Below are 12865 nucleotides of genomic sequence, written 5' to 3'. Positions count from 1 at the left end.
TGTTAGTAAGGTCAATAACAGTGAAAGAAACAAATACATGGAACAGGCATGGCACTACTCATATGGAGGTTGGGGCTTGAGGAATAAGCTGATTTGCACTTTGTCCACATGTCAGAGAAATAAGCACCATCTAGCTAAGTCAATCATTACTTGCCATTAAAATTCATGTTTTGGCTGAATCCATAGGTACAAATGTTCTACACCTGATTACAACATCCACAAAGCGATACTGATATTAATAAACAAGGTTGTGCATCAGAGAAGTTAAAGTAGGTGGTAGGTAGATCTAACAGACAGTGGCTTGCTCTCCCATCTCAAGGACGGGGGGCTGTTAGTATACAGTGGTATTTCATTGCTTGCTGGTGGTGACCACACAATGTGCATAATGGTACAAATTCCAGAAGCAAGTGGATGTTTTTTTTTTTAATTCTAGCTCCCACTTGCTTCCACATAACCCCTGCATCAGTGGTCATCCTTAGCTACGTATAAATGCTTCCCCAGGCTGGTAGACTCCTCCCACTCCACACACTAAATTTGCGGATCAGCAAGATAAGAAATGCTATTTCAAATATCAGACTGTAGCTAAAAAGGGTCCAAAATAAACTAGTTCAATTACCCAGTTGACATACAAATAAAGTAAAAAATAAAAGGGTCAGCAAGCATAGTAGCAACCTAACCTTGCCACAATAAAATCAAACTTACGAGGTAACCAGTCCTGTACAGAAATGTCTGCATAACTGTGATTGCCAGGGTATGAGTTACAGTGGTAAATAAAGAAGCACTATACAGTGTCCAGACTCTCATCTATTAATCATCACCTAGTTTCATAGGTGTATACTAGGGTAACACTCACTAGGGACCTTAAAATCCTAGCTGTGCACCCCCAGTGTCACCAACAACTTTGATCTATACAGGGAGTGATATATTGACTGCCTCTGTCCATCAGAGACACAGGTGCAAGAAAAGAGGTGAATTTCCAATTAACCATCCAGAAGTCCAAGTTGTGCTTAAATAGGGATAGACAGGAGCTCTTCTTCACGTGGATGGGGAGCCTGTTCCAGAGAATTTGAATGCTCTGAGAAACACATTTGCAACATGTTCTATTTATGTTGCAAACAAAATTTAGGTCTTTTAATCTAATAGTTCTGATGATGTCTGTTTTGTGGCTGTGCAAAAGATTCATTAAAACAGGGTCCAGGGATGGCAAAGATTATGTCTCAGAAGTCCGTATGATACAGAATAAAAAGGGCTTTGAAATGCTCAGGAGTAGGACATTGTGTTTACTCTCTGTATTCTTTTTGTAAGAAACCTTTGTGGATGTTACAGTTGCTGCATGTGTCTGGTCAGGTACACACCGAAGGGTGATGGGACTGATGAGGGCAGAGTACAGTCGTATGATGACCTCTTTGGACCTAGATGCCTTGCCCTTGCTTATAAGTTCAGCAACATAGAAGGATTTTCTTACTACCTTGGACACATGCTGATGGAAGGCTAGGTTACTATCTACATGAGTTTCCAGATACCTGGCTAGTGAAGCAACTTTTAAGGGTATTTTATTGATCATGTAGTTACCTGGGGTAGCAGACTTCCCAAAAGATACTATAATGCATTTCTTGGCATTGAGTTTTAAGACATAGCTTTGGAACCAAGCGTCTGTCTGTATTAGATCTTCTTGAAGGATGTTCTCTTCTTGGGAGGATTCATTAACTGCTTTCAGTGTGCAATCATCTGCAAACTTGGTTAGCTAGAGGCCTCTGATGTTGGCTTAGACATCTGAGAAGTAGATTCCATAGAGGAGTGGGCCTAACACATAGCCCTGGGGGACTCCACTGGTGACTAGCCTTTTTGTGGCGGTGGCCTCACATATTCTAACTTACTGGAGTCCTGTCAGTTAACAAGCTAGCTATCCAGCATGTTATAAAGGGGTTTATACCAAGTTCTGTAAATTTGTTGACAATACCCAAGTGGGTTGTTGTATCAATTGTCTTAGCCAAATATAGGTAGGCATTATGCACTACTTTCCCCTCATCCATTGCCTTAGCGATCTTTTCAAAGAAGTCCACCAGATTCAGTAAGCGTGATCTTTCTTTGACAAAGCCAAACTGGGATGCATCCAGTGTCTGAAGGTATCCTATGCCCTTGTGGACAATTTCCATGACAATTCGTTCCATTGCTTTGCAAATAAGACAAGCCGGACTAATCGAGTCTTTAGTTTCAAGAATCTGTTGAAGGTCTTCCCTTACAAAGGGGGATGGCCATCTCAGTCCTCCATTCATGTGGCCCAAAGCCTCTTTTAATACTATAGTTAAAGAATGACTTCAGGGGTCCTGATAAGTTGTATTTTAGACTAGACTATTCAGGAGGCATCCTGGAATGTTACTGGGGCCAATTCAGGCCATGTTCTTGGCTTTAGTGATTGTCAATACATGTTCCCTAGTTATAGCTGGGGGATTATGTTTGAGAGTATTATTGGGAGGAGAATGGTTGGGTAGGTGGGAGCTGGAACTGAATATGTATGTCAATAGGTTTGCTGTATATCCCGGCTTGATTCAGCACATTGCTGTGTGCTGCCCTTGAGGTTTCTGACACAGCTCTAGAAGGCCTTATGGTTACATTTTACCTGGAAGGATATCTTAACCTTAACCTATGCACCACTGTATGTTAGGGAAAAACAAAACACATGCAACTACAGTTTAGCTGTTAATGAGCTTAATACTGTAGTCCTAGGTTTATTTCTTCAGTATCTACATTCATACAGCCAATCTGTCCTATGGCAAGATACACTACCTCCCCTACTTCCAACTACCATAGGTGTTCCACAGGGCTCAGTATTGGGCCCACTTCTTTTCTCTATTTTCACAAATAACCTACACACTTCCACCCAACATGCCTCACTTATACAGTATGCAGATGACTCTACACTTATCTGCTCAGCCTCGTCTCTAACCACCTTACAAAAGCTCACCCAAGAATCCTTCAGCTCTGTTGATAGTTGGATCATAAATATCCAACTTACTCTAAACCCCAAAGAGACCAAACTTCTACTGCTTACCCCTAATAAATGTAAACCCTTCCCCCTCACCTTCACCATCACTTCTAAAAATGGCACTGTCATCTCGCCAACTTCCCATACTAAACTCCTCAGTGTAGAAACAGACACAAATCTTTTTTTTTGATGTACATATAGCTCAAACCAACAAAAAGGTTCACAAAAAATGGGTACTCTTTATAGACACAAAAAATTCCTCACAGATAAGGCACATATTACCCTTGCCCAAACTCACCTACTATCTACTCTTATGTATGTAACACCAGTCCTAACCCATACTAGAAAAACTGATCTTGACAAATTTGAGTCATGCTACAATAAAATTGCCAGGTTTGTAACAACTCAGCGTTTAGAACACACCACTGTCAGGTACTAAGAGACTTACAATGGTTAGAACTTCCACAATTAATCAACCACCATCAACTAGTTTTTGCTTTTAAGATCCTACGATACCCTGACAAAACCTCTGCATTGAATCAACTACTATCTTACTAGTCTACCAGTCGTCCCCTTCGCTCTGCTGACAAATCTCTTCTCACTATCACTAGGGTTAACAACACAGCAGGGAAAGCTCTTTTCTCTCACACCGTTGCTAAAACCTGGAACAATCTTCCCACCTCCCTTACATCTACCTGAAATACCTTGCAGTTCAAAAACTCACTCAAACCATACCTTACTAAGAACTCTAACTACCTCTCCCACTGCTCTCGCCCACTCCTCTCTCCCGCTTTCCTTATCCCCTGTAGATAAGCCACAATTAGGAAGTATGAAAAGTCAACTCTAGATTTCTTTGTTAATGCATAAAAATCGATAAGATGTTTTCTTGTTCAATACTTTGCATAGCTTTCTGCTTTGTTTCATGCATGGTCTCTGTAACTGCATTATAGGATAAGTTAATTTACTTGTGGAGCTTTTTTCCTCGGGCCTCCGCTGTAAATGGACCTTGTCCATTCGGACTATCCCAGTTAACAAATGTAAAATAAATAAATAAAATAAAAATCCTGAATAAAAAGAAATTGTTTAGTGCGCTTACCTATTTAACAAATGAAAACACAACTTTGCCATCTACAATTTGGTAGTAAGGGTGTAGCCTGGCATACTTCTTGTACTTACAAGAGTACATTTTTTCTGACCCATGTCTTGGAAACATGTCACTCAAAGAGCACAGACTGTCTAGATCTGTCTAAATAACATTTACAGCAGAGAACGATTCTTCTCAGTGGCAGCCCAAGGAGGAGTAGTACAAATGTAACAGTACAATGACATTACTTAGCATTGTAGTAGATGCACACAACAGTATACAATCATTTCAAAATAATTCAGTAGGAATATCCATTTAAATGCATTAACAAGGATCATAGGAATTTACTAGGCTATTGGCCCCGAGGTCTTTACAAGCCTAGCCAAGAATTTAGCCCATGATCCGGCAAGTTAGCACCCAATGCCCCTGTCCAGCAGGAACACGGGTGGAATCCCGGGGTGTACTTTCTGTTCCCCTTCCAGTTATCCAGGTAGCACTTAAAAAGGGTTAATGCGGTACTCTGCTTGACGTGTGACTCGCAGAAGGGTGAGTCTCTAGGACACAAATCTGTCACCCCAGCAAGTTCTACTAATGTCACAGACCAGGTGGCGGTAACGCATGCCAGTTACTCGAGTGGAGCTTGACTTGCGGATATGCAGCAGCCTCATCAAGGCAGGGTCTGAGATTGCTTTGTATGCCAGACAGAGGTCACCTCTGAAGAGTCTGTACAAGACTGAGTAGAGGGACAGGGCTTCTAGCCTATCTGTGTAGGGCAGATGTTTGAGGCCCTGGATTCTCCTGGTGAGGAACCTCTGTGGTCTCGAATGCTGCATGTGCTTTGTGAGGTACATGCCAAAAGGAGCGTTGTACTCAATAATGGGTCTTATAAGGGAAGAATGCAGGGATGTTATGACCTCCTTGTCCCTGAATGAGATACCCATTCCTAATGAGCTGGGCCATGTAGAAAGCCTTCTGTACAACAGAGGCAATATGTTAGTCAAAATTCAGTTTGCTGGGTGCCCAAGTCCCTCACGACTGATTGCATGCTTAGGACCTTATTTGTGGGGACATCACTCTCCCCATAGGGGATGATGATGCATTTTTGGCATTCAGTTTGAGGCCATGTTTCTGGCACCAGTCATTTGTTTGGGTGAGACCCTCTTGGAGAACATCCACATCATTAGGGGAATTGATGACAGCGCCCAGCTTGAAGTCATCTGCAAACTTTGTCAGCCACAGCCCACTGGTTTTGGCCTGCACCTCAGAAAAGTACATCCCAAACAACAGAGGCCCCAAGACCGATCCCTGCGATTAGGTGCTTTAGTACAGGACTACAATGTTGCACGTCTTGCCTTCGAACGTGGTTTACTTTGGTACTCTGAAATATGCTTGCATAGGTTTAGAGGACAGTATAGTTGGTGACAGACCAGTATAGTAGCTATAGTATTTTATGACTATAAATGGCAACAGAAAAACAATATGTCTTCTTCCTATACATTTTAAGGGTGACTACATTTTTAAATAAGTGGGTGGGTGCGGGCAACAACATTAGATTAGAGTACATTTCTGGCTACACCCATCTTTAGTAGATTTTTGCTTATAAGTCTATTTTCCTTGGTAAAGGAAAAAATGAAAAACAGTTGTCAAAATGGTTACACTTGTTGCTATCTTTCAGAAAAGATCACAAACTCTTTATGATAAAAGTAAATAGCTGAACTTCAGAAATGTTACTATTTTTATTATTTTTATTTTACAGCTTGTTTACTGGATAAGTGATTTAGTCGATGCAACTTTCCTTCATACAATAATAAATAATAAACCTGTTTAATAAACTGCCATATTGCAAAGGATTATTCGATGATATTTAGTCGGACCGCACTCACAACGCAGCTTTCAGTAGTATCATTCTTCAATAACAGAATTCAGTCCTTTGTCATGAACACCTACATCGCCTTCCCTTGTTAAACCAGAGAATATATAGTGACCATTTCCTTTAAAACTGCTGGTAATTTCCCTGCAGATACTTCTGTGGTTTAGGGATTTTTCAAATGCAAACCATTTACTTGACCTACACAATTTCCACTATAATCCTCCTCAGAAGGATGCCACCTCCTCTAATAGATTCCATTGCTAAGGCAGTCCCTATCCACACCAAACATAATAAGAAATTTAGAAACAAACCTCTATGATGGAATACTCATACAACAATAGAGAAAATATATTTAGTGCTTATAAGAGGTCTCACTCTATGGCACACATAACCAAACTAGCAAAGAGCTTAACATCAGGAATCTCAAAACTGAATATCAACTTTAAATTGCCATTACTAAAAAATAATCTTTCTTTCACAAAGTTAACAACTACCCCAGCAATGTTTGGAGATAGTTTAAAATAATACTGCTCAGTTTGACCCAAAGCAGATAATTTGTCAGCTAGGAAATTAATTAAGCGAAAATTTTACTCTACCCATGGTTATGGGCATTCCACAGAATCCACAGTCCCAGCCACCACATAGGATTACTATGGGACAAGTCCTCTTGGCCCTCTCAAAAGCTAAGAGCACATCATCCATGTTCACTGATAACACACCAGGTTGCTTTATAATCAGTACTAAATATGCCCTATCTGAACCCCTATTTGACATCTTTAATGCATACATTTCCTCTAACTACATTCCTGAAAAATGAAAAACACCCCCTGTAATGCTGGAACACAAAAGGTGGCCCAACCATGAACTTTTGTAATTACAGATCCATTAAACTCAGATATGTAAAACTACGGAACATATCACAGACCTCGTTAATCAAGATATTGAAAATATCTTAACTCTCGACCTTCATTAATTCATCATTGCTAAAAGAAAGTCCTGCCTCTTTAACATCACTAAATTTCTTCCAAACAGTCACTGAACCTGTGGATAGTGGTTTTACTGAACATACAGGGAGAAAAGCTCCAGTACACATATAACATGCACTAATTTGAAAAATTAATAATGAAAGATGTACAGCATAGGTTCATAGAAGGTTACTAAGCTAAAGGCCCTAGAGCAACTAAAAGCCTAGCCATATTTATCCCGAGTTGCCCCAACTGTCAGTAGTGACGTGAGTGAAGTTCGCACAGGTAAGGGTCTATGGTAGTTAATAATGACTTCTTCTGTCCAGGAGGAACATGGGCAGCACCCCAGGAGTAAATCTACAGTCACACATCCATTGACCTAGGTTGTGTTTGAAGAGGGTCAGGGAGGGGTTCTGCTTCACGTGAACTGGAAGCTTTTTCCAGAGAACTGGAAGTCTCTGGAAAATATCTCTCTGTCTCCAACATGACCTGTTCATGTCAGAGGCTAGGTTAAGATCCCTGGAGTGAGTGACCCTCATGCAGTTTGATTTACAAATGTGAAGCATTTCCATCAGGGCTGGGCCAGAGACTGCCCTGATAGCCAGGCACGTCACCCCTTAGCAACCTGTAGGAGACAGAATACAGTGATAGGGCTTTCAGTCCTTCTGCGCAAAGTACAGAGGAGCAACATTACATGCATATTTACATTAGAACATAGAGTACATCAGTTACAGAGAAATTTTATAAAATAATTTGCAGGCTATGAGTGCATGCCATACCTTTCAACCTCTTACAGCAAGAAACCTGGACAAAGCTGTAAATAATGGGGGGACAAAGGCCCAAACATAGGGACAATTGTTACAAATTGCTCTTTCAAACTTAGAAAGTCGATAGAAAAACAGGGTCTGTGTTAGCATGCATTTTCTGAAGGGTTGAAGTCTGAAACTCAAACATCTGTCATTTTCTGACTTCAGTCTTTAATAACTTGCCAAAGATTTGTTAGAAAACCACAATTTTACAAAAAATGGATCAAACATGAGACAAAAATCTGGACATTATGAGAAAATCTGTACAGTTGAGGGGTATGTGCAGCATGCACAGGTCAGTGTGGTAAGATTAGATGAATAATAATTTAGTACATGCATGTAGGGATCATATGAGACAGTCTAGTCAGAGGGTACAGAGGCAGTGAAGGTGGTAGATTTATAAGAAGTTAGTGACAGAAATAGGACTAGGGAGAAACAGAGGATCCGAATCCTTCTGACCTCACAAACTCTAAAACGATCAATGACCTCAAGCCAATCGGCTATGTGGACAAATGGGCAGACCTCTCCCACTGTACACAGTCCATTATAAGCTCGACCTGAACCTCCTTAACCCCCTATTCCTTCGAAGAACAAATGGTTCCTAAAAAAATGGTTAAAGTTTCTAAACCTTCATCTGCATATAAACAAGACATGCTCGAGTGACACTTCTGAGATGTGACTATCCCCCACCTCTGGGATAAACTTCCACTACATGACAAACAGAGTGGCACCCTTGCCACCTTCAAGGTAAACTTAGATAATAGGATGGACAGCCTTATATTTGTCCTGATTTATCTTGTGTTGTCATCCTTGAACCTGGGGAGAACTCCAGAATATAGGTTAATGGTTTGTAGATTGATCAGTCACAGCATGAAGTTATGGGAATGAGTAGTGGAAGCTACGTTAAGAAGGGAGGAGATGATTAGTGAGCAGCAGTATGGTTTCATGCCAGGAAAGAGCACTACAGATGTGATGTTTGCTCTGAGAGTGTTGATGGAGAAGTATACAGAAGGAGTCGCATTTTGTCTTTGTGGACTTAGAAAAAGCATATAACAGAGTGTGTAGAGAGGAGTTGTGGTATTGTATGAGGAAGTTGGAAGTGTCAGAGAAGTTAGGAGTGGTACAGGATATGTACGAGGGTAGTGTGACAACGGTGAGGTCTGCTTTGGGAGTGACAGATGCTTTTAAGGTGGAGGTGGGATTACATCAAGGATCAGCTCTAAGCCCTTTCTTATTTGCAATGGTGATCAACAGTTTGACAGACGAGATCAGACAGGAGTCCCCTGGACTATGATGTTTGCAGATGACATTGTGATCTGTAATGAGAGTAGGGAACAGGTTAAGGAGAACCTGGAGGTGGAGATATGCTCTAGAGAGGAGAGGAATGAAGGTCAGCAGGAGTAAGACAGAATATACGTGTGTGAATGAGAGGGAGGATAGAGAAATGTTCAGGATGCAGGGAATAGAGTTGGCAAAAGTGGATGAGTTTAAATACTTGGGATCAACAGTTCAGAGTAGTGGCGAGTGTGGAAGAGAGGTGAAGAAGAGAGAGTACAGGCAGGGTGGAGAAGAGTGTCAGCAGTGATTTGTGACAGACGAGTACCAGTAAGAGTGAAAGGGAAGGTCTACAGAGGGTAGCGAGACCAACTATGTTATATGGGTTGGAGACAGTGGCATTGACAAAAAGGCAGGAGTCAGAGCTGGACGTGGCAGAGTTAAAGATGTTAAGATTTGCACTGGGTGTGACGAGGGTGGAGGATTAGGAATAAGTATATTAGAGGGTCAGCCCAGGTTGGACGGTTTAGAGACAAAACCAGAGAGGCAAGATTGCGTTAGTTTGGACATATGCTGAGGAGGGATGCTGGGTATATTGGGAAAAGGATGCTAAGGATGGAGCTGCCAGGTAAAAGGAAAAGAGGAAGGCCTGAGATAAGGTTTATGGATGTGGTGAGAGAGGACATGCAGGTGGTTGGTGTGATGCAGAGGAGAGGAAGAAATGGAAACGGATGATCTGCTGTGGCAAACCCTAACGGGAACTGCCAAAAGAAAAAGGTGGTTTGTAGATTGACTGCCTAGTTGTTGTTGTTGCCTGTAAGGTAAACACCTTAACCATTCTGCCATCCTCCCAACAAAATGGCATGTGCTGCATTGGGACTCGAACTAGGAATGACTGCTTGTAAGGTGAATGCTCTGCCCACTACACTATTGCTATACATCTTTCGGCTTTTCTCGGTTAGGGGTCGCCACAGTGGAACTCCGGTCCGCTAATGATTGGTAGTTGATTTTTACGTGCCGAGTTACCAGCCCTGACGCACAACCTTCAACGAAGGTACGCCATTCACGCATGTCTCCACGCAGAAGACGTTCTAGCTGAGAATCGAACCGGACAGTGTCTTACTGTGAGGCGACAACGCTACTGCAGCACCACCACCGCTAGTACATAACTATTAATCTATAATCACGGCATATTAAATCCAACTTGGTGTTAAAAGTAAGCTCTCTATGTAAAAACAGACTACCCATGACATGGTATAACCTTAACATAAATCTCCCACTCCACCAATTTATTGATTTCAACATAAATCTAAATAAATGGACAGCGCAGTGGTGCAGCAGTAGTGTTGTCACCTCACAGCAAGAGGTTCTCTGATTCGATTCGATTCTCAGCTGGAGTGCCTGTGCTGAGTTTGCATGTCCTCCCTTCTTTCGTGTGGGTTTCCTCTGGGTGCTCCAGTTTCCTCCCACATTACAAAGACATGCGTCTGGAGCATTTCTCCCCCGGCCCTGCTGAAAACTGGCTTCGTTCCAAGTCAGACTTTCCCGGTTAACAAATGTTAAATAAATAAATAACTAAAATAATCTAATTTCTCTCAGTTTTACTGCTCATGTCCTCCTCAACTCCTCAGCTCAACTATACAGCTACCCTCACACAGCCCAACCTTGTAAATATTGTAAATAGCATTGTACTGTTGATGTGTGTATGTAAAGCGTATTTACGTTTTCTTAAAAGGTTTGTATGTAAACCGTTTCCACACCTAACACATATCGGTTTTCCTCAAATAAAACTGTATGATCCCTACCTTCAAGCTTAATGAATTTAACTATGCATGATATTGAATGCATTTATGAGTAACTATTCTACAATCATCTTTAATATTAATGGTCAGTTGTATCCAAATTGTATAATGCATCTTGGAGCTTTTCTCCCCGGGCCTCCACTGAAAATGGGTCAATTCGGCCCAGTAAACTTCCCCGGTAATCAAACTGCAAACAATAAATAAATGTCAGCTGATATTACTGACATACTAATTACTATGGAGGTATAATAATGTTGTGGTTAGACAGCAATGTGATAAGGCTGTAACAGATGAAAAGTGAACTGCTGTTATTAAACATTAAAACTGGAAATAAGGACTATAAAATCAGAATTAAAATGGAACAGAAACTAAAACAAAGGTAGTACTTTAACAGTTTGTGGTTTCACTACCAGGTAATCAAATCAGCAATGCTGAAATCAACAAGAATATCTTTCCACCTGACCTTAACAGAAAACACTGGACTTTGGCAGTCCTAAGGCATGTACTTCAAGGTAATCAAATCAGCAATGCTGAAATCAAGACTATCTTTACATCTGACCTCAACAGAAAACACTGTACTTTGGCAGTCCTAAACCATGTAGTTCAATTTTGAGCTTCAGTATGACAAAAACTGAGCTGTCAGAAGGATAAGGGTTCAAAGTGTATTTTCTGTAACAGCACCTTGTCACCTGGGTCTGTCTGCTTCTTAAAACTACATAACATCCTCTTGTTGGTGACAGCGCTAGGCACACATGCAATACTGCAATATTAACACCCTAGCAGCACAGATTAACTGCAGGATTGAAACTTGTAAATTATACTGGTCACAAAGCCAGAACAAAGAAATGAGGTAAATAAATAATCAAACTTGTATTTCTCATTCTGATCTAGTCAATGTCAGATGTTCAGGGTTTTACTGTAAAAAACATCTGTCACATTCAATAAACTGAATAAATAAAAGAATGTATAGATTAAAAAAAAAATGTGTATGATGTGTCACTTGGCTACAATATGGTCTCTTTGCTTTCACACTATGTTAAAAGATTTCCCTCCCCCCAAAGCATGTAACCTGGATGAAGTGTATGTTACAGACATTTTTGATTTTTTTTTCTTCTAATTGACAGAACTTGTGTTTTAGTTTACACATATTTCACATACTGATAAGATTTAGTTTCAAAATGGACTCTCCCTGCTTTTGCAAAAAGAAAAAGCACAAAATATTGTACATACCACCCCGATACAAAATGACAAGTCTAAGGCATCTAAAGCAGTCTGCATATTTCTTCTTCAAACAAAACATTCAAAACTCAAAATGGTGTGACTTAAGAAATCCTCCCAGTTTGGGGAGATTTCAAAATGAAGTCAACTGCTCTCATTCTGAAGTGTATATAACATAAAGGAGCAATCATATTTTTCTACTGAATATAACATGTCACATAGCTGACTACAAACAAGAAGGGTATTAATTCATTCTCTTCCACTATTGTCTTCACAAAGCTAATGGAGTAGTTCTATGTAAGATGCTGAAACACAACCATTTAAGTGAAACACTAGCAAGTTACAGAAGCAGTAATGTCCTAGATTGCTCAACTGGAATAAGTTCCTTGTTCAAATTGACTGAAAGTCATGACTTACGTGACCTCAGGCAAGCAGAGCAGTTCTAATTAGGCTGGATCTCAACACAGTGCAAGAATCTAGATAAGTGAGGTCTTTGTTTCTCTCCGCAGTATTCCAAAACTATTTCCCATACAAAGACATTGTTCCTGTTTGCAAAACACCTCTAACTGTGCCAGTCCTTTCCCATTTTCCACATGGTACAGCATAACAGAAACCACCATCCTGTAACAAGCATTGTCATTGGATGACTGGTCTCAAAGCAAAAGAAACTGTACAACACTCTTAAAGGGGAAGTAGGTTTGTGGACAACTGACAAAGCAATTTGGAAGTCAGTAATTCATTTTCAGTGTTAGAAAAAAGCCTGAAACCAGAAAAAGATACTAAACACAGTTACTTTGTATTTTATGTATGTTTAAAGTGCTCCTGACCTAATTGAATCTAGTTGTTACTTATAACCCAA

The 12865-nt window shown here is 40.6% G+C and overlaps 1 protein-coding gene across 1 annotated transcript in view; it reads right to left on the bottom strand.

Moving 5' to 3' along the window:
• Window positions 1-12646, bottom strand: part of SLC52A2 (solute carrier family 52 member 2) — a 397740-nt gene extending 385094 nt beyond the window's left edge. The window contains exon 1 of the mRNA XM_044067714.1: window positions 12424-12646. The gene's annotated coding sequence lies outside the window, so the exon portion shown is untranslated. The remainder of the gene's footprint in view (window positions 1-12423) is intronic.
• Window positions 12647-12865: the final 219 nt, after the last annotated feature.

Source organism: Protopterus annectens, chromosome 3.part1 (assembly GCF_019279795.1).
Source record: "Protopterus annectens isolate FY-2018-M chromosome 3.part1, PAN1.0, whole genome shotgun sequence".
NCBI classification, from domain to species: domain Eukaryota; kingdom Metazoa; phylum Chordata; order Ceratodontiformes; family Protopteridae; genus Protopterus; species Protopterus annectens.
The sequence above is the reverse complement of the archived record's forward strand: the minus strand, read 5'-3'. Positions and strand labels throughout refer to the sequence as shown.